This window comes from Convolutriloba macropyga, chromosome 2 (genome assembly GCF_964194025.1).
Source record: "Convolutriloba macropyga chromosome 2, txConMacr16.3, whole genome shotgun sequence".
Taxonomy (NCBI): Eukaryota; Metazoa; Xenacoelomorpha; order Acoela; family Convolutidae; genus Convolutriloba; species Convolutriloba macropyga.
In genome coordinates, this window is record NC_134469.1 from 25477953 (window position 1) to 25502506 (window position 24554).

The following is a 24554-nucleotide window of genomic DNA, read 5'->3' on the forward strand; positions in this document are numbered from 1 at the left end:
ACCCACCCCTTGTGTTCGTTCTATCACTTTTACCCACCCCTCACCCAAACTAACCTCAACCCCCCCCCCCCCTCTCTTCACTCGCCAATAATTCCCTAAATCAGCCCTGTAAATGTATAAAAATCGCGTGTCAGCTAGTCGCCGCAAAACAGATCACCAATGTTGTTTATTCAAACTGACGGATCAACTTTGGAAACTGATTAGGTAAACAAATCAAATCCGGGGTTCAACGGAAACTTTTCAAGGGTGAATGGCTTTGGCTCTTTGAACAGGTGATCCGAGTACAAATTTGAGCATATTTTCGAGCAATTTACACAAACAATAAGCATATGGTCAGACCCTTTGGTTGTAGTTTCAAGTGTGGCAATGTGGCTGGCGGCATTTGGGTTAAATGGGTGTAAATCTAGAGTCAATTTTCAATATTTCAGTGGTACGTAGAGAAATTGTCGGCAAGCCAATTTCTCTAAAGCCCAAATCCCGTATCTCTACGAAATGGTGGATTAATTATTCCAGCTTTTTTTTCTCCATGCTAAATCGTAAGTTTTTGCAAGCATCTTACAAATATTAGAGTGGTGCCGATAAGAAGGCTAATGAGGCCTGTCATTAGTCATTGAGATTAATTGACAAAATCAATACGGATAAAATTCAAAAATTCAATAAATTTTTATGAAAACAAATAGCTTAAAAAGTATTGAAGGTGAAAACACTCTTCCGAAAGCTTCAATTTATTCAATCGAAACGTATTTATTTTCAACTGTAAGCAACGTATTATTCAGCAAGCAACGTACAAGCATTATCAAGTTCAATGTAACAAGTGAAATCTTAGACGGCAAGATTTTGTTGTTCATTTAACAGGTTTTTTCGTCTGATGTCATTGACGTCAAAATCAGTTCGTATTCAATCGGCAATTGTCTAGAAAACCTAAAAATATTAAGCCGAAAACCAGCTTAATCGATACATATAGTGGTTATATTTACTTAAAATTAGGTTAACTGAACTTTTTCGGAACTTTCTATGGATATTAGAACGTTTTATACGCATTTAAATTCGAATCTAAATACTCAATTCTGATTGGCTAATAATTCGTTCATTTACTACGTAACATCCTCCGGCCCGGAAGAAGATGTTGGAAAATTGGTACAAGTTTTACAAGCGGACGGACGGGTGAACCGGTCGACGTACATAAAACGGCGGAGCGCGCGACGCTATCGGAGCCGTAACGGAGTTCCACAATCCGAGCGGTTGGGTAGTAACCCCTAGGGTTGGTTTCCTCAACTATCCAAACCAAGTCACCGGTCTTAAGGTGTTGCTCGGCAGTCGTCTGCCACTTAGAGCGTCGGTTCAGCGTCCGTGCGTACTCTTTGATTCAACGGGACCAGATCACATTAGCGTACGACTGCGCACGGGCGTAACGTTTACGATGGTCGATCTCATTATTGCCGACAACAGACGGAATACCGGTAGAGTGTTCTCCTAAAAGAAAGTGGTTGGGCGTTAAAGCGTTCAATTCGCACGGATCAGCGCTTACGAGTGTTAAAGGACGCGAATGGAGAGCATTCTCCACGAGACAAAATGTGGTATGCAGTACCTCATCCGTGAGGCGACGCGTGCCAAGAATAGTATACAACACGCGTTTGAAGCTGCGTACCAACCTCTCCCAGACACCACCTTGATATGGTGCGCTGGGTGAATTGAATCTCCACTTTATACTTTTGTGAGCGAGCTCAGTTGCATGTTGACAACGTTCCACTTTTCAATACTTTCTCGGAGTTCTTTCTCCGCTCCAATAAAGTTAGTGCCATTGTCTGACCAAATCATGGCAGGTGTACCCCTTCGTGACGCAAACCGCTCAACTCCCATAACACAAAAACTGGTGTCCATGGATGTAACTATCTCGACATGGACAGCGCGAGTAGTGAGACAGGTGAAGAGGAAGCCCCACCTTTTCTCAGTAGTACGGCGGACAGTAACATAGAATGGCCCAAAGTAGTCAACGCCAGTGTTCGTGAAGGGAGGAGACTGGTAAGCAAGTCTCTCCTTAGGTAAGTCAGACATGATTGGTTGCATAGTTACAGCTTGGAATTCTCGGCATCTCAGGCAGTGTGCTTTGATGGAACGCAAGGATGATCTTAGTTTCAGTATTGTGTAGTGTTCCTGCACAATTGATCTTAGTTATTCAACGCCTTGATGATAATGCTTTACGTGCGTGTGTTCCAGGAATAGTTTAACAAACGGATGACGTGCATCTAAGATGATTGGGTACTTAACGTTAAACCCAACTTCCATTAGCCGCTTGATGCGGCCCGAGGAACGGATTAGCCCATTGGAACTGATAAACGGTGAATGTGGAGCAATTCGGCTACTCCGTTTAACGAATTTATTGTCAAGAAGATCTTTTCTTTCGGCTTCAAAAGACTCTCCTTGCACCAAATACTGTAGATGACGCTCGGCTTCGACAAGCTCAGTAGGGTCGGTAATGCTACCATCGGGGTTACGGTAGCCGGCATGTTTCGGCAAAAGCCGGAGAACGTATGCGGCAATGCGCAAGTACTTTTGATAAGAACTAAACTTTTCAAATAGGAAAAACGACGGAACGGGAGTTGTCTGTTTTTTAACAGATGTAGCGAGAGAAACAGTGTCTTCTATGATGACTGCTTGGTTGACGCCAAGTTTGATGTTATTAATGACGTCTTTGTTCGGTACGAAAGGGAAACTTGAGTTAGTTAAGAAATGTGGACCATTGACCCAACTGCTTAGCTGCAAAAACTCAGCGGACATTCCACGCGTGCCAGCGTCAGCTGGATTAACCTTAGTTGCGACGTGATTCCATTGGTCAACGCTGGTATACTCCAAAATTTCGCAAACACGGTTTGCAACAAAGATTGGTTGCTTTTCATTTGAGTTAATCCATTAGAGAACGGTCGTGCTGTCTGTCCACATGAATACTTGGTTAACAGATACAGTAAGTGCTTGCATAATCTCCCTTTTCAATCGAGCGGCAAGTAGAGCTGCTTGCAACTCCATTTTTGGGACAGTCATTAATTTCATTGGCGCCAGGAGCGCTTTCCCCAAAACAAACGCAAGCTCTGTTTTTACCTTGCCCGTAGGAGTTGTTACTCGGGCTCAAAGAAATGCGACGGCTCTAAAAATATCCTGGGATCTGTCACCGAACATGTGCAATTCTACATTATCAAAGGGTCCAGTAAAATAACTTCGTGCAATTTTGATGTTTTCAAGCTTTGGTAAGTCCGCACTCCAAGCCAAAAGTCTTTGAACCATGTCTTGTGGGAGCTCGTCGTCCCATTGTTGTCCTGTGACAAGCCAGAAGTCTTTTAAGAGCAGTCGCGCACCGATGGTAAAAGGTGCGACAAGACCAATGAGGTCAAAGACTTTCGAGACAAGACTCAGGACTAAGCGTTGCGTGAGGGACTTGGTGATAGCGCAGCTTGTACCCCGACTCACAACTAAAGTGTCATTAGTGTGATCCCACTTTAACCCTAGCACATGTGATGAATCCTCCTGACATGAAACAATAACCTTGGGCTCAGTAGATTGAGAGAAACCATCATTTGGGTCAGCCAGATTTGGTACATTGCTTACGAACTTTGTAAGCTTGAACCCACCGAGATGGAGAAGATGTACCAATTCCTTCGATCTGTTGATGGCTTTCTCTGGAGACTCCACTGAGTCAAGATAATCGTCCATGTAGAAGTTTTCAAGGACGGCTTTTGCAGCTTCGGGGTAAAACTTGGCATTGTCTCTCGCAGTGCGTTGTAATGCATAGTTGGCGCATGTGGGCGAGTCTTTAGCCCCGAATATATGGCGCGTAAATTGATACACTACAGCAGAAATCGAAGTGATGGTTGATCTGATGGTAACACGCCAACCTGTAGAAACATTCCCTCGATGTCGGCGGAGACGGCATATGGATGTTGTCGGAAGCGAAGAAGTACGTAAATAAGATTTTGGAGCAGATCAGGGCCAGTGAGCAAAAGTTTATTCAGTGAGGCGCCATGAAATTTTGCTGCTCCATTGAGCACCCTACGCACCTTACCTGGTTCGTTCGGGTTTAGAACCGGATGGTGGGGTAGGTACCACTTTTTATCAGACCGGCTGTCAACCTTGTGATCGTCCGGAACCTCAATTACATACCCCATATTTAGGTCTTCCTTGATGGTACTAATATACTTCTCTCTGAGGTCTTCATCCTTGGCCAAACGTTTCTCGAGCGGTTTTAGTTGCACAAGGGAGGAAAATTAATTATTTGGAGCTGGATGTTGTCTGCTGCCCACAACATTCCGACATCGTATCTCAGACCATTGTGTATGGTGGTACTCTCAAGGATCTGGTGAGCCCTTGCGTCTGCTGCAGATCGTGAGTCTACCTGCTTGTTTGCTCCGAACGATTCAATGTCGTACCATGACTTTACTTGACTTGCTAACTCATTGTCATGTTCGATATTCACTTTAAAGCACGTTGAGGTTAAACACGAACTTGATGGTAACGGACCGCTTAAGACCCAACCTATGGGTAAGCGTACGGCAACGGGTGAACGCTTCTCATCGACAGAGAAGTATTCTAACGGGCGGATGGCATGATAGACATCTTGTACGAGTATCATCTCAATGTTTTTATAGGAATATGTCACGGGATCAAGGACTGCTAATTGTGGGTAGGTCTCTTGCAGGGACTGTACATTAATTATATCGGAGCCGACGTTCAGACTATCTTTAACGAAAGGGTTGATGGTAAATGGTTCGAAATCTTGATGTTCTCTTGGTTTCACAGTAACTTCAACAATCCTAGTGTCAACTACTTCTTCGGTATTAATACCCTTGACAGTTAGCTTTAGTGCTTTACCGTGCAAACCGAGTCTATCTGCGAGACTACCGGCCACCCATGAGTTACTGCAGGCGGTATCACACAATACTAAAGCCTTGGTATCTAAACCGGACGAATTGACCAACTGCAATTCCGTTACCTGAAGGAGCCCCTTAACATCAGTAACAGATGACATTGTTGTGGTCTTATTAGACGGCTGTTGACTAGTAGTTGCTTTACTTTGACCTGTGTTGCCAGAAGACTGGATAGTATTGGGATTTGTTGACTGTTTTGTTGGAAAAAACCCTATCTGCTCCATGCAATAGTGAGTTATGCGAACTATTACACCCCTCTGCTCGGCACTTTCTTGGCTGAGGGCACTGGCGGAACGTGTGCTTGTCCCTTAAGCACGAAAAGCAAAGTTTATTATCCGCCACCAACTTAGCTCTCTGGGTTGGAGTCTTTTCCTTGAAAACTCGACACTCCCATAGCCGGCGGTTACCTTTGCATACAATGCACCGAGAGTAAGTGTTTGTGGAAGAAGATGGAGTTTGCTTCTTTGTGTCCCTTTGTTGTGAGTTTGATGCAAACACTTTTGAGGCTGTTTTGGTCTTGGTTACTGAAGTGCTGTTATCTTCAGGCCTTGCCTTGGTTGCGCTTTGTTTCATAAGATCATGGGCCTCAGCCTTTTCTTTGAGCCAATCGTTAAAGTCAAGGAGGGTAGGCTTAACCCAGTGCTTCTTAACCGTAAAGAGCTACCGTAACGAGGCTGGATAGGGCTGCAGAATAGTTAATGATATTATCACTATTGTGCATTTTGAGAGGCGGAAAATTGCTTAGTTTATCCAAGTGTGCACTTACGACTGCCTGTGGCTGGCCAAATTTACGTTCTAAAGTCCTCAGTGCATCCTTGTACATTAAACCACAGTAAGCAAATTCGGCGATTGCAATCTTTGCTTTACCGGTGACGAGTGTTTTAAGGTACGTCAATTTAACGTCATCAGTGAACGACTGCGAGTCAATCGCGCTTTTGAATTGACCATACCACTCGTGCCATTGTAATGGATCGCCATTACACTGAGCAAGTTTCAATTCTGGCAAGGGGTCGTTTTTCTTGCTGGTTATTGCATCAGCCAACTCCCTGATCAATGACGCATTGTCTGCTATTGAAGGGGTGGGCGCAGACACCTGTGGACCGCTCCAACTAAACGGTGTGGGCCCAACATAAGGATTTGTTGGCTGGAAAACCGGAGTGGCTAGACCAGGTACAGTGTTACTTGTAGTTGCGATCGGGTTTTCCTGTTGTGCGCCGGATGGTGATTGCATATCAATCAAAATGGGCGAATTCGAATATATTTGTTGTGGAAAATTCGTAACTGATGGTGCGATGTGTGCCTGTACATTTGGAGCAACATTATTTACGGTATTAACGTTTTGGTTGACTATTGATGGTCTGTGCTGTGGAAACCGCCAATGACTCATATTTGGGACAAAATTTTGGCCAAGAGGGATATTAGGCATATTTGGGAAAGGAGGAGCAACGGAACGTACGACTGTGTGTACTCGGTTATTATTATTCTGAAAAATGTTGTTGACGAGAAGCTGATTAGTCAAAGGGGCGTGTGAGATGGGAGCAGTGAGGTTAGTGCGAAGACTGGGTTCCGAATGGGAAGGACGTTAGGATGAGCGGGTTCGGATTTGTGCTGTTGAATGTTTGGACTTGGTGGGGCGCTTGGGTGCAGGGGAACGTTTATTGCGGGGGCTGGATGATTTGTTGTCGGAAAAGAAGGAAGAGTGGCGTTTGGTGCTCGGGGGACACAATTAATTTGTTGTCGGGATCATATTCGCTGGGCCAAATTATTCTTCGGCAGATTTGATGTTTCAGGTCCCCTGGATTGTGCGTGTGGAAAAAACTCGGATGCATTATTTTGATTTCCTTGTGGTGCGAACGTCTGTGGTGCTATGGGCTGTTGAATGGGCTGTGAAGAATCCCCTGGGGCGTGTACAGAAGGCGATTGATTATCCTCGGTTCCTTGGTTAGTTAAGCTTGAAAACGGCATGACTTGTTGGCCCGTTTCATTCATTTGGGCCTTTAGGTGCGCCTGGTACAACGCCTGTGTGTTAGCAGCAGCCAAAAAATTTTCAGGTGGAGTATAATAGGGGTCGAGTTGCTGCAAGGTCTCAATGCTTAAAAAGTAGTTGCCTCGACAATTTTTTGGAATGGAATGCCTTGAAATGTCAGTGTTGTGATCTTCCACTGTTTCCCCGTTGTTGTGTCTAGGGCTTTCTGGAGGGTTTCTCGTAACCTCTGGTTCACTAGTTTTCTCCTCGTTGTTAAAACTTAAAGCAAGTGAGGTGTTGATCCAGTCTTGGACAGCCTTTTCACTTCTCATTGAGCTCCTAGCACTTGCAGTTGTTTCAGATTGGCTACCTTTGGAAACGGCGTCCAGCAATTCAAATTCTTGCAGAGTTGCCTCTGCCAACCGTTTCCTGTTGTTTTCCTCCAGTTCATCCAATTCCATTTGCTTTTTCTGTTTAGCAAGGCGAATGGCTGCCTCATTCTGTTTTTCGATTTCTTCACGCTTCATCTTAGCAATTACGTAATCATGTTTACGCTGACTAGATTTTGACTAGATCATGTTTTTGACAAGGTCATCAGTGAGGGAAGTCTAGAACGAATGGAAGCCCTTGGTTCCTGGAACTCACTCACTTTATCATCAGCAGAGTTGATGTAGTTTCGTGCTGAAGCGAGAATCTTGTCGTTCTTAGAGGTCATTGCCTCCAAGTAAGACTCTAATGAAGGAACAAGTGCAATTGGATCCTCCGTTTTTCCAGCAAATGCAATCAGGTCCCCATTTTTGTCTACAACAGTCATAAATGCTTCGTTGCACTTTGTTACTAGGCGTTCAACTTTCACTCGCCTACTTTGATTATTTATACAATGAAGGATATCTTCATGTATAGCATGCAATTCAGCTTCACGATTTGACCTGGCAGCGTACAACTTTTTGATTTTTTGATCAAGACTATTAGACATCACGATGCTATTATTTCCAAAGACCAGCAAACCTATCACTGCACACGGTTATCTATTATATGCACACTCCAAACAAACCAAACCCACGCAAAACAAACCCAACGCAAAAGACATCAAACACAGCACACTGTAGACACTGCAGTGCGCGACGAAACCGAAACGGGACGTGCGGGAAAGCGAGTGAAAAACGCGCAACGCAACGAAACGGGACGGTGGGAACGAACGGGCGGGAAATGATGTCCGAAAGAACTATGTTAGCAGACCACAGCAAAAACTCAACCAAACAGCCTAGCCGTAACTCCAGAACAAACTTAAGTCATACCCTAGGAAGAAGGAGAGAAGCTACTGCAAGACAATCTAATATAGTTCATTATGGGGCTATAACCACAAATTGAACGACAAACTAATTTACGGCAATGCAGTAGTACACCAAAAAGATGCAAAGGTCGAGAAATTTACTAGCCGTAACTCCAGAATAAACTTAAGTCACATCCTTTCAAAACCCAAACCGAAACAAACAATCAGCATACTAACGGTATTAAACAAACTACAGCAAAATTGAATAAACTACAATAGTGTATTTGTAGACTATGACAGTTGGAATAGTCGAGAAACACTCCAGCCGTAACTCGAGAATAAACTTAAGTCACACCCTAGAAGGCAACAAGACCAAACCAACTAGCAATCATACAGTTACACACAAACATACAACAGCAAAATCAATATATTACAACAGGAAGGCTAGTAAATTAGTAAGGTTGAAAAGTCAAAGGACAATTCAGCCGTAACTCGAGAATAAACTTATGTCACGCCCTAGAAAGCTATAAGACCTAAACAACAAACCAGCATACTAGCATACTCAACATACTACAGCGAAAACAAAAACATAATTCATAAATATGACATACATCGAAATCCGGAAAAGTATACGGAGAAAACGGAAAGTACTGTTTTGGGAGAGCAACGTTATTGAACAATGGAACACGGGGAATTGGAAAGTTAATTGACGAAATGGTACATAAACGAGCGATGAGGAAATATTTTAGTGATTCGATAATTTTTTGTGTGTAGGCCGGAGGTCGTGAAAAATTTCACAACTTTTTGTGTTTATTGAGTTTCACTCAATTGACGAACCTTCTAGTTGTTGGAGAAATTAATTTTTGACAACTTTGTCAAATTTTTTTGCTTTTGTCCAATTTTTTCTCTATTTTTGGTCAATTTTTGCAATTTCTTCAAAACGGAACGGTAATCCACTAAACTGGACACTTTTATGCTCGAAAATACGGTTTATCAATATTCGGTAAAATTTTTCTAATTTTTTTTTTGAATTGCCTCAAAATTGACCACAAATTTTCAACATTGAACAATTTAGCATTATTTTCTCTCAATTTTCTCTATATCAGAGGTTTTTTTATATATATATAAGAACAGACTGTATCAATTGTCTCGAATTTTTCTTAAATCTACCAAAAGTTTTCAGGATCGATGTTTTTTTCGTCTCAAAAATTGTTTCATGTAGGCCCCCTTACCAAAGTTTTCTACAACGATTAGTTTAATTCTGCTACCCCAATATTCAAAAAATTTCACGGGATGGGTTTCTTGCCGTCTAAATTATAAAAAACATTTACTGCAATATAGTATGCGAAAAATTTCGTCTTACAGTTTTGGTAATGATTCAGATGAGGCCACCACTTATTTAGTACTGTCCTCCTTCTTTTGTCAGGACCTTTTAGCATCTGCTTCCAGAGGTTGGAGTTATAAGCTGCAATCCAACACATCTGATCCGTCTGCGCACAGGTAGATCGGGTGTGCTGAATTTTTTGAAATTTTTTTGACACTCTTTAGGTGTCCTCAAGTTTGGTCTTTGAGCCCGTACACTTCCTGTTTCGTTTCGTTCATGGCTGTAAAACTCGGTCCATTTAAGTAAAACTCGGTCCATAAAACTGGGTCCATAAAACTCGGTCCATAAAACTCGGTCCATTAAATGTTGTTCGTAGGCGACACGCGGAACAAACAATCGGGTTCCGTTGTGGGTAAAATCCAAAGGGTGCAATCACACGTAAAATCAGAGCTCACTAACTCATTTTTTCCTCGGCCAAACAGAAACAAGGACCGCCCGTCCTAATTTATTCAAACCATCGTTCAAACCAAATACGTTTATCACAACAATTAGGCTAAAGCGTTGCGTTCATAAGCGGGAGCGGCATCATTATTGAAGGTGAAAACACTCTTCCGAAAGCTTCAATTTATTCAATCGAAACGTATTTTTATTCAACTGTAAGCAACGTATTATTCAGCAAGCAACGTACAAGCATTATCAAGTTCAATGTAACAAGTGAAAACTTAGACGGCAAGATTTTGTTGTTCATTTAACAGGTTTTTTCGTCTGATGTCATTGACGTCAAAATCAGTTCGTATTCAATCGGCAATTGTCTAGAAAACCTAAAAATATTAAGCCGAAAACCAGCTTAATCGATACATATAGTGGTTATATTTACTTAAAATTAGGTTAAATGAACTTTTTCGGAACTTTCTATGTATATTAGAACGTTTTATACGCATTTAAATTCGAATCTAAATACTCAATTCTGATTGGCTAATAATTCGTTCATTTACTACGTAACAAAAAACCAATTGGATCAGTCATTAATGAGACTAATTGAAAAGACAACAAGAAAACAAAAATACGGCATCATGCAAAACACCAGTATTCTATGAACGCGCAGTGTTATAAGAAAACAATGGCTGTCAATGTTATCAACGCAACCAACAAAACACGCAAATTTAAAAAATGGACAATGCCTCATTAGAATACCAATAGGAACTATCTTCAATGAAACTATGTATTACGACAACAAAAAGAACAGTATACAGGCGCACAAAATTCATTTTATTTTTTAAAAATAAGTATTGTTACAGCACAAGAAACCGGATCAATGAATTTGTTTAATTTATTTCTCATTAGAAAACCTACAAGGATTCGCATTTATGACACAAAACGAAAAAGTAGCAAATGGAACAAATACGGGAAAAGCTCAAAAACAATTTTTTTTGAAAACAACGTTTAAGTCATAAAAACATTTGGCTATGAACTGAAACAACTAATTTTTTCATGTATGCTGCATTAGAAAGCCAATAATACTTTTGATTAATAAAACTAAGTGAAAAAAAAACAAGAGTTAAACTCAGAGAGCATATTTTTTGAAACCAAATAGAGTTAATCTCAAATAAAAAACTATTAGCTGCCTATCGAGGGGTACACATTATTGCATCTGCGCACCATTGGAGCACATGATCAAACATTGGCAGCATTCATGGAGAAATATCATTGGGAAAATCATCGCACGTGACAGAAAGTCCCAAATACAGAGAAATTTTCATTCCAATTTTGCTGCAGTTTCAAAAAGTTTCACTGCCTTAAACTACTCTCTTTTTAGTTCCTTTACTACTCCAGCACAATTATAATCAGCACTCTAATTTGAATTCTCATTGACATCAAAAAGTAGAAAAGATTAACTGGCTAAGTTTGGATGAAGTGCACTCAAAGGACTGGCGAGGCAATTAGTTCAGAAGGGAATATAGGCTAAAGAAACTTTTAAAGCTCGGAAACTTCATAGTGGAGAAAGGTTTGTACGCATAACCTCTTGGATTAGAGTCAAGAATATTCACCTATATGCTTCAGGGGATATACGATCACTGCTCTCAATCGGTTTCATTTCAGCAACAGATTTATTTTCTGAATGTGCGCACTTGAAATCAATCAGAAGACTCAAAAAAATAAATCGTGAGCAAGTCCTTCAAGAAGTGAAATCAAAATCAAAAACAAGTAACATCAGAATAATTGCTCTCCAACAATTAGTGACAGCTCGAATCGATAGCAGCCTGCTTCAATCGCAGGGAAAGGGGGCAGCTAAATTCAATAAGGAGGGTTTCAAGTGACGTCATTTAGAGGTTAATATATACCAAAACAACAACTAATAAAACTGAGGGTGCAAAAACTACACTAATTCCGGTGCATTTAATTTGACTTTTAGTAGTCAACTGTCTCCACCAAAACAAAAAAGTCAAGGGCGTATAAGTCACTCGAAAAGTCAAAACAATCAAGTAAAAAATTTTCTTAAAAAAGACCAACATGTTTAAAATATTTGTTTCAATATCACGCAAAGTTGCCGGAGAAGAACGCGCCCTCGGCGCACATCAGGACTGAAACAGGAAAGTAAAAAAGACCGGATAGAAACTGACAGCTTTTTTTCCGAGGCTTCTAAAACGGAAGAGACCAAGCTAAGGCCAAATTATTTAAAATGTGTTCTGAAACAAAACTTTGTTCCAAAACAAAATTACTTAAAAGGATACATTCAAAATTGACAATACAGTGGAAATATCCATAGAAGTGCAATCTCGTCCGTACTTTTGGGTCTAACATTATCTCATTTCCTGATGAAAGAACTTTTTTTGAATGAACAGTGACAATTTTAAAAGTACAATATCTACTATACGTATGTACTATACGCATGTAACTATATATGTACTAATTATAAATAGCTAGCGATAATATAATATATTTATGGCTGCAAATGTGGATCAAAATTTGTTTTCAACAAGCAGTTTTCTTTCAATGTTCATATTAGTGACCGGTCCTCTGTATCATAATTTGGACGATTTTGTATCGTCTTGGATCCCCGATGTAGCAAATAAGTGGATGATATGGCGAAAAACGGCAAAAGCACAGTGCTTGTATCGGCAGAAAGTTGCTCGGCAGTATCTACTATCGTCTGGGTAACTAAAGTTTTGGGTAGGAAAATTGAGATATCATCTTTTCGTCGTTTGCCATTTTTCGACTAGGAGTAGGTTGTCGAGAAGTTAGAGATTCACTCGACGAAGTTTCAAACCATGATATTGTGATCTTTTTCTTGTTAGGGCGCTTGATCTATGGATAACATTCAATTTTGAAGAGATGAGAATGGTTTCTGTTCCTTTGCGAGCAGCTGGTGGCGTCTTCATTATTTATATCTTTTGCTGCGCGGATTTAATAGATTTTTTCCTAATGGGCACTCGCATTGCGAGTGCATCACTTCATTTTGTAGATGAAATTGCACTGCCATTTTCAATTTGCTTTTATTTTGTCTTCATGTTTCTCTTGATTTTTATTGAAAAATTATTCTGTGTTTGGCTGAAAGTTTTTGGTCTGCTGTTTTATCTGTCGTTCATGGCCCCTCCCAACAACATACTCCCTTACATCTGTTTGTAACTAGCAATCTAGGGGCGAGAATTTTGTAAAGCCCGTAAAAGATCTTTTTAGAGTGGCTGCATGATTTTTCTGGAGGTTCTCTTTTTTCGCTTTTTCCAATCAGTTCCAAAAAGTTTTTACCTGAAATCTGATCACGCATTTAGCTTGGTCTAAGCTATTTAAGCTAGACACTCAAGGATTTGGAATAGAAAATGGATACTTGAACCTTTTTTTCATATATTTCTGTTGTAGGCGTTGTAAGCCTCTAAATTTTATTTAGAGTTCTTTTTGGGAACGGTACAATAATTACCAGTATTTAAGAGGGTGAAAATACGCTGCAGGAATGGCAAAGTTAGGGTTCTTACCAATTGCCTTGCCAAATTTGCACTCTATTGCCCGTACAACAAGGTCTTTTTCCATTTAGGTTCACCAGCAGTCCGCAGCTATCCACACCAAGCTCCACTATCCTGGATGGGTGGCATGAAGATGAATCATCAGGAGTTTTCAGAGGGCATGAGTTATTGTTCCGACCCCTCTTGAGGGGAACTATATACTCAAATGGGTTTTTTTATTCAGACAATTTTGGGCGATCGATATACTCATCGTAGAGAGTTCAGAATGGTATCATTAGAAAGCTTGTCCAGCGTAAATTATGGAATTAAATTAATTTCGATTTTCGTTTTTTACAGGGAGTTATCGAGGTTTAAACTTTTGAGAAAATAGATTGAACTCCGTTGATTTTTTTCACATTATCCGGAATTCTTGAAAAATTTTGTTAATTTTTTTTAAAAAAAAGTATTGTTGATTTTTTTAAAGACAAAAAATATTGTCGGCTATTTTATTTATTTTGTTTGAAAAAATTAAGGGTAAACATTTCAAAATTCAGACTTTTTTATCAAAAACAGCACGAAATAAGTTTCTTTAGTCCACTTTGATTGATTTTGCAGGAAGAACATACCCAAACAACATTAATACAATCTTTGTATACTCAAAAGGCGGCTATTTCTACTTTATCTTCTGTTGCGAGTGCACCGTAATTAAATCTTTGCTATTTTTTGCTAACCCAACTCGTTGATTTTCAAAAACGCAGCATTTATTTTTGATTTTTAAAAAAACAAAATATCTTTATCTATAACATTCGAAAAATTAAGTGTTCTTAATGGACGAACATCAATAGCAGAGCTAGTTTTGGACCAATATTGGACTGTTGCAATCCAAAATTATTTCGGGTTGTAAACAGTCGGTCTTTTTAAAATAAAAATCGATTTTTTTCATAATTATATTAAATAACAGAACATTTCAAACCAAAGTTCATATGTGATAGGTCCAATTCATTTCCTATTTAGCTTCAATTATTGTATCAAATTTATTACTTGAAAGCTTATGGTCGTTTTGATTTTGAAAAATATTTGATTTTTGTATAAATAATGGCTTATTGAACCTTGTCTCCATTTTTCTCTTAATTTGATCAACTTGTTGCTTAGTGTCAAGAATGAAAAAATGCTTCTCCTTTTCATTGAATTCAAATTCAACCCCAGTAAGTTTCAAACCTTAAGTTATGGTTTTTTAGTTTTGATTTCACATTTTTTTAACTTCAGACATTTATCCATTTTCCACGTTTTCTAACTTTTTCACATTATCACGTTATTAACAGTTCATATATCACATATTTGGCATTCAAATTAAAACATAATGGATTATAATAAAATCTTTAAAGATATACACTCTGGTTTTAACAGCTTCCAATTTATTTTCTCGAAAAAGTTAATTGAATTTTTTAATGTTGTCTTTAACTTTGTCGTCCTGTCGTTTTTACTTTGTCTTTTTAGTCGTATGAAATTTCCTGTACATTGACACGGTTTCATTGGCTTTTCACGGAAGAATAGAGAGGGCCGATATTCTGAATAAGTACACAGCTTATGGCTTTCATGACTTGGAAAAACAATTGCTTTCCAAGATAAAAAAACGTTTTTTAGCTTTGCTATTTTGTTCCTGTTATCTTCTGTTTGTTACCTAGTCTCCGTATTTAGAGGCCAAATATGACAATATTGTTGCCAAAGGAAGGTGTCCAAGGCATTGGTGCCAAAGGAATCTAATGTTTAGAAAGAATTCGTTATGACTTCACTGGCTTCGACACGGGTTTAATTGCAGGTCTCCAGGCCTTCATTTGGAAGAATAAACGACTCATTTTAAATATTTAATTCTGTAATTAATGGCTTTCATGCCTCTGGAAATAATTTTTTTCGAAAAGTAAACAAGTTTTACTTAATTTTGCCTTTTTTCTTTTTTGTCTGCTTGTTATCTGGTTTCATTATGCGAGGTCACATAATATTTTTCGGTGTCAACCGAACATCTTTTCAGGGCCAAACTATGACTTTAAGGCTTCGAAGGAGTTTTCTAGCAAAATTTAACTGATTTTTTGTTTGTTGTCTATTTGTTGTTCTTTTTGTAACCGCATAAAAATTGAACACCGACAGTTCTTAATTCCCATCTTTCGAAACACACCGTAAACGTATGAGATGTTTTAGTTGAAACTAACCGTAAACGTATGAGATGTTTTAGTTGTTTTCTAAGTGTTTTCATTATTTTGAAATTAATTGTTTAAAAAAATGAGCGAATTTTTCAAACTTACTGTTGTTGTTCTTTATTGTCTAATTGTCTATCTGACGCTTTCTTGACTTTGTTATTAAGTTTTGTTTTTTAAAATGGACATAAATTTTTTGATGTAAGTAATGTTTGTTGTTGTTGTTTGATTTTGCTGTTCGTCTTGACTCGCTTTCTTAATATTGGCATATCTCGTCAATCTAATGCATCATTTTTTACTCCACTGAGTTATTTGCTTTGGAGGCTATTTTTTCGTTCTTACGCCAATTTTTTTTTAAATATCATTCCAATTACAGAACGAAGTGAAAAACATGAGGGCAGTGCTGATGACTAGGAAATTGCCTGGCAAAATTGGCCATGCGCTTTGCGAACACAGTTTCGAGGGTAAATTAATGTTGAATGTTACTCTGTTGAATGTGCGTTGCAGATGAGCGAGTTGTGTTTTGGTTTCTTGATGCTGATATTTTGTAAGACATAATGATTTAAAAATTGTCATATGTTGAATTTTGTTGATTTTGAACCACTGTTCATTTTTGTTCTGAATTGAATCAGAAAATATTGTTTTATTTTAGGCGAGTATTCACGTAAAGTGTTTGGGAGGTTGTTTATTTGACATCTTTGAGTGGTAATTTAAGGAGCTGGTTTTTGTTTAGAGTTCTGCATTTGTCGAGTGCGTAGTTGTTGAGATCGTTAATATAATACTGTCGTTTACTGGCTAAACTAGAACAGTAAAATTATTAACTGGTATTTGCAGGGCGAATTGCTGTTTGAGTGCGTAGTTGAGGTTAATCGCAGTTTGAGTGTATCATTTTGAGTAGGTCTCTTTTGCAATGCGAATGAATGGTCATTTGGAAGTCCGTTTAATTTGAGTGCCGGTATATTTTGTGATGTCTTTATTCTTTGCACTGTATGCCTTTTAATTGGATTATGTAGCTACAATAATTTCGCTTCATGTAGATATGAATTTGTAGCGTTTTCATTTTGGTGGCGAGAAATAAAATCAACTAGTCCTTTTTTCGCGTTCCGTAAATTCTAAATTGTAAATTGGTAAGCAAGTATTCGGTGTCTAAGTGTTTAAAATGGCCTTCAAATATTTTTTGGAATGATTTTCCTTTAATATTGAAAATAGTTTCCGATGGTCAGTAACAATTTTAAAATTTTAACCAAAACAAACAATTAAGAAACGCTATAAACTATCAACTCATAATAATTCTAACTCGTTCTGTTTCTCTTCTCAAGAATTGAGAAATCGCAACGCAAAAAAATAGGTTTCCACTCATCAGGTGAACTCAATATTGGCACCTAGATCTAAACTGGATTCGTAACACAAACGCACGCATACATACACACAGCACAATGCACGCGCACAGGCATGCAAACGCGCACACATATCCACCAGAAAACATCAAAACAAATATTTTAAAAGAAGTAATGTAAAAATCATTAAAATCGAACATATACTGAAATCATTAAGCACGTCCCTTTCACGTTACAAAAATACAAAGTTTGTTTTGTCTTCGAATACACTTGTGGATTAAGCGCTTTTTGGAAACTGATGTTTAAGCATAAGAGCTACCCGGGAAGAGATTAAAAACATATGCATCAAGGAAATATTTGTTGAAATAGAAAGCCTAAAAAATGCGTTATCATTGAGAATTATGTGTTCAAAAATTTATGTTGAGAATTATATGAGACATATAAAAACAACAATCATGATCAAAAAGACTAACCGAATAAATGAGAAAACTACAGAAGAAACAAATAATAGAGGCGAAGCAAACAAGAAAACTGAAATTTGAGTAAGCAAGAACAAAATAATTGTATAGCATCTAACGGTAGTCACGATTAATCAGGAGCAAAAACAGTGAAAAGAGAAGAGGAAACACACCTGAAAAAGACTTTCTTAGAGGCCACAACTTTGTTCAAATGATAGTTTCTCAGTTTACCGTATCCAATCGAAAACGTTCAAGCTTTAAAAAAAATCTTTTTTGATTCTTTTCCTATTCCTGTGTTAATGAAATAAGCATATCTGATATCTTCTAATTGAAAGAACTTTAAAACAATCCAGCTCGGTTGACATTCGTTAAAAGTCAGTTGGATTTTCCATTCTCAAAGCAGATTCCTTAAATTGCATCATGTATTTTTTGTAATTATTCACAATTGATATAAACAAAGATGCGGAAAATTCAAGCAAAAATTTTCTGCACTCATTGTTTGACTTCTTAGGGAGTAATCAGGTGGTCATGACACAAATCGCGGAAGACGGTGAATTCCAAAAAAATATATCACGAAGGGCCCAGAACAACAAACAGACAGGTCAAGAAAAATAACACAAAGACCTAAACGTCAAACTTTACGCTGCAAAACATAGTCAAAAGAGCGTATAACACATGACACAAAAGAAACAACGAATAAAACAAAGATCTGGAAAACGTTGGCATAACTGTCTTCGAAACTCTTTGGCATTTAAACTATTTTTTAGCAATTAAATAAACGGCATAAAATTAAAGGCATCTGTCGTTGTCGTGAGGAAGAATATAAAAAGTTTGATGAAATTCAATGAAATCATGCGACAAAAAAATAAAACTAGGATCAAAATTTTCATGTTAATTAGAACAATCATTCTCTTCTAATTCTGAGAGGCAATAGGATTACGGAGATAATAGTGAGAAAAAGATTGCAATAAATTAGCACAAAATTAAGAAAAGTCGGTTGAATTAAAGATAGCCCACTCAAAAGAAGTTTCTGAAAGTCATCCTAGTGAAGAATTCGAGATTTTTGCTTGAGAGTTTTGAATTGGCCAAGATTTGTGACGGTTGCCATTAATATCAACAATCAATTCTAACTTAAACATTTGCTCAGAAGATTTGTCTCGTATGTCAAGCCAAATGTCAGGCAAGAAATTGGAGAAACAAGTGGATTGAAGTTCTAGATTGTTCTAACTACGTTGAGAACTTTATTTGTGCCAGCTACGATTGTGGTGAAGGACCATGTGTAGCTGGCTGGCGACTCTCTTTGTGGCGAGGGAGCTGGTGTAGCCAGATGAGTCACTCTATTTGTGAAGAAGGAGCATGTGTAGCTGACTGGGGGAGTTTTTGTGGAGTAAGATCTTGTGTAGCTGGACGAGAGTTTTAATTTCTGAATAAGTAGTTTGTGTAGCTTACTGGGACACTTTGTTTGTAGAGATGGAGCTTGTTTAGCAGTGTTGATGGTGTTTTGTGCAAACTTGTGTAGCTGTTCATAGCTTTCTTTGTGGAAGCGTGTGGGGGTGTTTTGGAACTTTACTTATGGGTAAGAAATCTCAAAAGCTCTAAAAAATCAGTTGAAAAGGATAAATATAACGAAAATGTAACGAAAAGTTAAAATTTTGTGTGTGGGGTTAAAATAGGTAAAAGGAGGAAAACTTTTTTTAAAAAAATCAAAAAAACAGAGAGGTGAAAAATAAAAATTAAGTACAGTTTCCTTTAGTTGAATCAATTGAGAGGTGAATTGAAATTGAAAAAGGTTAAACATTTGGTTAAACATTTGGTAAACAAAGGTTGGCGTGAGAAAGACTTGCTTTATTGGCGGAGTTTTGAAGCTCGTATGCACTCATCAAATAAAGTATGCACTCACTAAAGTTTTAAGTTTGGATGAAACTCAGGAAGATTAAGTGCTTAATGTTAGAGTTGTCAGAAGAAAAAAATAATTTACGGTACAAACTTGTTCAGGCATCAGATAAAAAAAATCAAATTTATCTCTCAGACCACATAATGGTGATGGCAACCACGCTTGGGATGACCTTGGCAAAAGGCTCAAAAACTTTGTTAGGCCACAACTCATAGCAGAACTAACTAGCCTTAAGACCTCAAATGATAGCGTAGTAGACTACCTAAAGAGAGCAGACGGCATGCAATATAAATTGACCTTGGTTAACGAAGCGGTTAATGAATTTTTACTAAATATTTACTTTAAATATTTTTATTGATTGGATAATTTTGAAAGGACTGGCCCAAGAATACGAGAACTTCAAAACACTGGAAAATTTAAATAAATAAGTGTGCAAGAAATAAGTGTTTTATATATGTTGAACAAAACTACACCCTCAAAATTTGTAAAAAGCAGAAACTAGATAAAAAGATTTTAAGCCAGAGCAGAAACTCTAGTCAAAACAATGAACCGGAGACTGAGAGATTATTTGAACAAAGCAACTACGACAATTAGTACTTTTCATTTTCTCAATCATCAAATAATAAACTTGATTGTGAACCAAACAAGAGTTCAACTCTCGTGCAACCAATCATGATTAAGGATGAAAATTTGATCATTGAAGCTGACAAAGAACATACAGGGACATCAACTAACGCAAAAAGTATCCAAGAAAATTCAATAGAAGGACGAGAGATCATTGAGATAAAAATAGCTGACTCAAAATGGTTTAAGGTTTAAACTGACAGCAATATTGTCAAGTACACTACTTATACCTGAGAATTCCAAAATTTGAGTCACAGTGTTGAAAGTTAGAGCGGCCGATAATGAGATTTTGTTTGGCAAGGACTTAGAAATAAGAACCACAAACGGAATACTTTCCCAATTTGAGAAACATGACAGTCTTTTCCTTCGGAGAGCGAGAAGTTCAAAAAACTGTAATTTAACTAGAGGGATCGACTGAGGTAAGGGCAAAAGTGATTGAAACACAATAATAATCAGGATCTGTTGAAATTGAAAGATTATGCCATAGGACTGAAAATAAGTAAAAACGACGTATCTAACTGTGAGACATGTCAATTGAATAAGTCAGAGAAAATTCCAAGATTCTGGTACAGCAGCGAAGGACTCCTAGAAAAAGTCCATACTGATTTACGAGGGCCTAAAAATCCAGAAGCTGTAGATGGCCACCAAGATACAATCGGCTCAGTAGAGAGTTTAAGCGGGTATAAAAAAGATTATTTGCGAAAGACTGGGATTAAGTAGAAAAATCTAGCTGTTCTTTGAAGATATAGAAAAGCCAGAGACGTTAATGTGCTATGTTGCGGGCGAGTTTATTTCGAATGAGATGAAACATTTATGTACAAAACAATGCGTAAGATTATAGTTTTCAGCACCTTATTTACCAGATGAAAATGGTTAAGTTTAGCGTAACTGCGGAAAAATAATATCAATGACGAGATGCCTAATTGGACAAACAGGACTTGATAAGATATACTGGCCTTGCGTGAGGCAACTGAAATTGAAAGCTGCGGAGAAAAACCGAACGAGTCAATGAAATTTTTGGTTGTCCTGCCTACGTACACATTGCGACACTGTTCCTTGAAAAATTGTTCGTTCTTCTCGAGAGGGTATTTTTTGATATCATCAGATAAGAGCAACACACATCTTATAGGCGTAAAGGAGGACAAAAGAACATTTAAAATTAGAAAATCCAGAAACACAACTTTTAACACGCAGGAAAACTTCAATAAGCTCATTGAGTGCAGGTCAAATTAGGTTAGAACAGGAAGCCGATCTGATTCTGGTAGAAATAAAAGATAATAATGTGATACCTAAGTCAACACACGAAGCAAAAAAGACGATTAAAAAACAATCAAAATTGGTTTGAAGATATTGAGATCTTTACGCAAAAACCTGAGGGTTTTGAAAATAAAAGGAAATCCATTAGATTTAAGCTCAGCAAAAACTTATGCAAGTTGAAACAATCTGGTAGGAAATTCTACTAAAAAATAAAGAGGTTTACAGAGCATTTGGGTTTTATCCCATTTTTTCAAGATGAGAGTTTAAGATTAGACAATCATGGCTTAAATTATTCACGATTAAGATCGTGATTACTTAAAATGGATGACCCTTTAATAATTTTGATACCCAGGTTTTGGTCCAGACCCAAATTGAGCTATGATCAGACCCAATCGAGCGCACACCCCTGTGTTCCCAGACCGAAATTACAGGGTCTGGAAAGCGGTTTGAGCGCACAATAGTCTGGACCATGGTCTGATTTCGGTCTGATCAGAGGTCAATTCGGTCTGGACGGTCTGATCATAGTCTTTTTAGTCTGGACCATGGTCTGGGTTCGGTCTGATCAGAGCTCAATTCGGTCTGGAAGGTCTGATTTCGAGTGCATTATTTTTTCAATTTTTTTTTGTTTTTTTTTATTGTGGGATGTTGGCTCTGCCAAGAGGCAACAATAAAGCAGCGTTCCGATCAGAGACTCATCTAAAGTCCGATGACTCTGACCAGAAACAAGGAGTCCAGCTGATAGCAAATGCCGGTCCCCTCAAGAGGAAAATTTGATTAACTGAAGACCACGACGTTTCTTGTGGAAAGCTGTCTAAGTTCATCCATTGAGTCAGGAATATGAACTAAAGGGTATGGTAAATAAAATTTTTTTCTCAACAGTTAGGTTTCGTTTTCATTAGCAATATTTTCAGAATTGGTTTTTCCTTAGATGATTTTAATAATGCAAACACCAGTTTTTTTGAAATGAATATATTATAGCAAAATTAAGAGATTTGTTCATAATTAAAATCTTTCTCTGATCAGACTATTTGGAGCGCACTTGAGTCTGATCATAGTCTGATTAAGGTCTGGGCAATGGTCTGAAATTGAGTCTGGACCATGGTCTGAAGATAGTCTGATCATAGTCTGTTTATAGTCTGGACAATGGTCTGAGTTTGGGTCTGATCATAAGCGCACTATAGTCTGATCAGAGGACATTTTGGTCTGGAAAGTCTGATCAGAGATCATTTTGGTCTCGATGATCTGATCAGAGGTAACTTTGGTCTGGAAAGTCTGATCAGAGGTCATTTCAGTCTGCATAGTCTGATCATAGCTCAATTTGGGTCTGGACCTAAACCTGGGTCTCAATTTGCGGTCTCGAGTTTGATCTATAAATGAGTCAGAATGTCTTTTCATTGAACACTGGAACTTTATCAACCAAAACCAATAGAATTTGAAATTTAGGCAAAATTATATAGAGGCTACTCAAGCTTGATAATAACAATGTTTTATCTTTAAATTACTCAAAGACAAATTTAAATTGTTTATAATTCACCCGGGAAGTAGCTCGGAGAAAACTTTGTCTGAAATTAACTTGTGATCTATGTCAATGAACAGACAAATAACTGAGTGGCTTACCCCCCCCCCCCCCCCCTCCAGAAAGTTTAAATAATACTTAAACCTTAGTCAGCAATTGGTTTGATATCAATGGCTGGATTGGCCATTTCTCTGGATTGCAAACGCTCGTTTGAAAACATGATTTCATTTAAATTTCAAATTTTCCTCAAGGCTTAATTTTGTATTCGGTTCCATGAGATAAAAACTACGATTCTAAACTTTTGTCCTATATGTTCTAATAGTCATTGCAAGAACAGACTTGACTCTTTAAGTATGAACAATCAAGATAAGAGTTATAGACAATCGGGGTGACGTAACTGCAATGTGAAAATATAAGATACAGTTTTCGATGTTACCTCATTCATTTCAGCCTATTTGAATCTTCAAGTTGATCATATACACATATGCTCAATTAAAGAAATTATTGGTGTGAAACTTGGAAGCGGTTAAAATATTAGTGTCTAAATTGATACAAGGATCCTCGGTAATGTGCGTTCGCACATAAAATTCCGACCCCGCTCAACCACATTTTGGAATAATTGTCTACCAAATGAGGAACAGATTGAGCATCCCACAAAAATCATTATATATTTTTAAAAAATGGTGTATGAACAAAAAAATCCCCTCCTACGCAAAAACTTCAGTTGAGTGAAAAAAACCGTGTTAGATTTGTCGAAATTTATTATTTTACAGTCGGCCTCGCGGCGCAAACACGCACTTTCAAAGTCAGTGTTGGATTTCGCCAGTCGAATTGCTTATATATTATGAGCACAGCTTTGCGGAGCGAAATAAAAATAGGTTCTGATAACTGAATTAGAAATGCAAAGACAAGATTATGAAACTGAAGTGGTTGTCAACAAAATAGCTAGTATAAACACACATGTCTGATCATGCAGCGCGATATGAAATAAGTATGAGCAAGATTCAACTAACGAGCGGGAAACATGAAATACAATCTGAATAAAATAAAATAATAAAAGGCAAATAAGAAAGAACAAAATTATTGCATCATATTAAAATTTAATGCACTAAACTAAACATAAACGGTCAGGTATCACACACCCCCATGAGTTTTGATAAAATTTGTACAATAAGAACAATTTTTAATAGTAGTAAAATATTTACAATTTTGTTAGTTGCTTCCAGGTTAAACATTTAATAGCAATATATCTATTAAATATAAAGTTAGTTTTGTGAGTTCGGGAAGGTCTAACCAGAATTCGTGTTCAATTCGACATTGTAGACTGTCATTGAAATTGTATCGTCTTCGGGAGTCGGGCTCCTGTAGTCGGCCAAAAACATCACTTGCGAATCGGAGATACATTTCCAATTACAGGTGAGATGTTCGTCTCTTCCGGGGCGTGTTCTGCTGTTGACTGGAATGTTTCAACAACAGAGGTATTGGAGGGTTGAAAGTTTTCGACGTCACCAGCTCAGCGTTGGCGTGCTGGTGGAGCAGTGATCTCTGAGTCTAAAGAAGTTTCTTCGAAACCGCAATCAGCTGGATTGCGTCTGGTTCTACCACTGGATCTCTTGTCTGTAGTGGGATCAGTTGTAGCAGAGGGAAAATGTTGTAGAGCTGTGGACGGTGCATTTGTCGTGGGAATGGTCATTTAGCCGGCGAGTCTTAATTCTACATTTCGATTCCTGATGGCCGAGAAGTTGGGTAATTTAGGAATGCAAACTCGCATCGCGCGTACAGTGTTTGATTTCGAGGTCAAAACCCGGCTACTCGGTCCGCGTTTTTCTATGTTTTCCTTTTTTGTGGCTCCTGATTTT

The 24554-nt window shown here is 38.0% G+C and overlaps 1 protein-coding gene across 1 annotated transcript in view; it reads left to right on the top strand.

The window, feature by feature from the left end:
• Positions 1-24554, top strand: part of LOC142358570 (BTB/POZ domain-containing protein KCTD12-like) — a 554440-nt gene that overhangs the window by 165497 nt on the left and 364389 nt on the right. The gene's annotated exons all lie outside the window — the stretch shown is intronic.